Below are 3553 nucleotides of genomic sequence, written 5' to 3' on the forward strand. Positions count from 1 at the left end.
ACTTTTTTCAACACCACGTTGTGAATCGCCTAACAAAAAAAATTCAACAATTTTCTCCTAATTATAAAAAGAACCTAAAAATCCCACCATTTGTGTTCAGTAAGTATAAGACAGGCAAACCATTTTGTTTCTTTGTAAAAATGTAAGTGGATGTTTTATTTATTTTTCTGTTTTAAATTTTATAAATGTGTAATATTTTAATTATGTCGAATGTACATTTTAATATGCTTTGCATTTATTTTTATATGTTGGAAACCTGTTGTTTTTTTTTTTTTGCCATAAGTTTCAGGCCATCAGCCAAATCCGAAATATCTTTTTTGTCATTGTTTATGCCCATATAAATGTAGTCCCTTTGATTGTTGCGGGAGACATTGCCAAGTAGGATTGATCATTTGATGAATTAATCTGATTGATGCATACATTATGCCAAATGTCCAGGGGCATCATGTCACCTATTACAATACATCGGGCTGCATACTTATTGTATGTCTGGATGAACAGACATTTCAGGGATAGTAGAAGAATAGCCTGTTTAAAGCTGATCTGTCATTTTGCATCCTTGAACATTTTTTAGCCAATCTTCCATACCAGCATGCTTCAGCACAGATTCACTAAAACATGTTACATTCAATTTCAGAGTGTATTGGTAAATCACATGGTATGAATGTACATCTTGATCGACAAGTGGAATATTAATAAATGTATAAATATTTGCAACTGTGGGATAGCCGGTGATTGATACAAAATTTCCATAAAACTTGAAATTTTCAAAGGGCTGAAGTTACTGATGTCTCTTAGCAGAATTTATTGTGCTAACGTTAAAACCTAAAATGCAAGACGTGGCGATAGTTATTTGCACCATTTCCATTTACGGTTACGGATGTTGGAGAGCTCATTGCAGTAACTGATTTACAATGTTTCCTACAGCATGAGAAATATTACAGTGATGCAGGAAATATCACATCTGTGTTTAACACCCAGGTTAATGGAACCCTAATAAAAATATTTTGCTGTGCATTTTTAATGAAAACTACTTTCTCAGTAAATACCTACACACGATATTTACCGTCGTCTAGTTGTATTTTCAGAACTTGTTAGTAGAACTTGTCTCTTGACTCTAGACACCAAGGTAGAATGTGAATGCTGGTTTCTATGCATATTTTACTTATGTCACAAAGTTGATAACCAGCCTTGTGCAACTGTTACATAAAAATAGCTATGGAGTAAAATAACAGCTCCCCTGCCACAAAGTCTTCCAAAAATGCAAAACATCTGTGTCACATTTAGCTGCTCCAAACCTGAGAAACCGAAATTCTAGGTTATTCATTAACGGATCAATCGCCTAAGGTGCCATACTTGGGTCAAGCAAATACAATATTTCAATATTTTATTTTCTGCTAGGTGTATATATTTAGGTCTATAGTTTGTTGGATGAAAATTGATGTACTTATTCACACATTTATGGAAGGAAACCTATTATCCGATTAATTCAGTATTTTCTTATATTATTGATCGCTGTAGACAGAAACACTCTTTTCTTTCCACTAGTTATATAAAACTAACATTCAGATGCATAGCTTGTGGCTCCTGGGCCCCAGTGCAGAATCTATAATGGGGTCTCTCTTACCTTCTGCAATTTAGGATAGTGGTATATTTAATATACAGTATTATAGGGCACTGCTACTTCTGCACCCCAAGTCTTTACTTGCATTCACTTCTAAAAGGAAGGGATAGTGGCTCAGTGGTTAGCACTGCAGCCTTGCAGCGCTAGGTCCTGGTGCTCAAATCCCGCCAAGGGCAAAAAACCATCTGCAAGGAGTTTGTATGTTCTCCCCGTGTTTGCATGGATTTCCATCCCATATTCCAAAAATAAAAAAAGACATACTCATAGGGGAAAAATGTACATTGTGAGCTCTGTGTGGTACTCACAATCTACTTAAAAATAAATAAATAAATAAAATGAAGGGATTTAGCATAAAAAGAAACATGGGGAAGATTTACTCAAAATTCACTATAATTTGGCAATTTGCACCAGAGAATTGGGCCTTGAACAACATTTTTCTTAATACTTTTAGACTTATTTTATCTTGTCAGGGGGCATAGCTTCCAGGACACAGACATGGCTTTAGGAAAAGAAGGTATGGATGAAGATGCATGAATGTGTGTAAATTTTTGGCACAAAATTCTGGAGCAACGGAAGTCAACTAGTTTGTGGTATAAACATAACGGAGAAGTTATCATAAGGGGGGGATTTTTTAAGTCAGTTTTGCTAGAATCTGTTTTTGTGTAATTTGTGATAAATTTATCAAATATCACACCACAAACTATAAATTTATCATTTTTATCCTAAATCATTACTTCACTTTCTATGTCACCTCCATACTGGAGAACTATTGATACAATTTTTGTGACTTTCTAAAATGCTGCATTTGATAAATCTGGCACACAGTCATCTAGACAGGCCAGCCACTTTTTTTTAAGAGTGAAGTGAGTGTTCTATAAACATATTATGATTTTTTTGGGCAAATAAGCTGAAAAGGTGACTAAACTTTTACAATGTTGTGGAAACACAGCTTTTTTTTCTTTTGCTGCAGATGTCTCTGCATTTTTTTTTGAGTCAAAGCCAAGAATTGCTACAAAAGGAATGGGAAATATATAGGAAACACTTATACTTCTACCTTCTGCTCAATCCACTCCTGGCTTTGGCTCTAAAAAAAAACAAAAACAAAAACAAAATCTGCAACAAAAGAGCTGCGTTTTGGCAATGTGGGGGTTCGGCCTTAATGACAGAATTCTAGTATATGGCTGGATAAATCTTCTGACAATCTAAAAATACAACACATTTATCATCTACATCAGCCATTATGCTAAATCTTGTGCATTTTTAGCCCTTCTACTCTAAATTTACTACAATCCAAAAGTAATATTTTTTAAAAAATTTTAGCTCACAGACCATATGAAGGCTTATTATTTACAGGATGAATTGTACTCAGTAGTACCACTTATTATTAAATACAATGTACTGGAAAAAACTTAGAATGGTGTGGAATTAGAAAAAAAATGTATCTGTGCCATTTTTTGGGGGATTTAGCATTTACTGTGTCGTAAAAATGACGTATATGTACTGCAGGTCAGACTGAGCACGGCAATACCACATTTAGGCTAAGGCCACACATAATGAGCAGCAGCCAAAATATGCTGTGGAGAAAACCACGGCAGACACGCATTGCCTTCTTCTTTGCAGACTTTCTATGGCTTTCTAGGCTTCTATTATACCTTTATGGAAAAAGCCAACATTTCAGTAAGTATAATTGACATCCTGCAAATTTTTACTACGATGTGTGGATGTGATTAGCCAGAATCCCATCCACTTTGTAGGTAATGTAAAATGCTGCATTTTTGAAACGTGGGGCCTCAACCTGAAATGTTTTTTTTCATGTAATAATACCATAAAAAAATAAAAAAATAAATTCCTAGAGTGCCATATTCTGACACCTGTTATATCTTTATATTTTCCTGTATGGAGATGGGTAAGGCATTTTTTTCTGCTGAT

The sequence above is a fragment of the Leptodactylus fuscus genome, chromosome 2, assembly GCF_031893055.1.
Source record: "Leptodactylus fuscus isolate aLepFus1 chromosome 2, aLepFus1.hap2, whole genome shotgun sequence".
Taxonomy (NCBI): Eukaryota; Metazoa; Chordata; class Amphibia; order Anura; family Leptodactylidae; genus Leptodactylus; species Leptodactylus fuscus.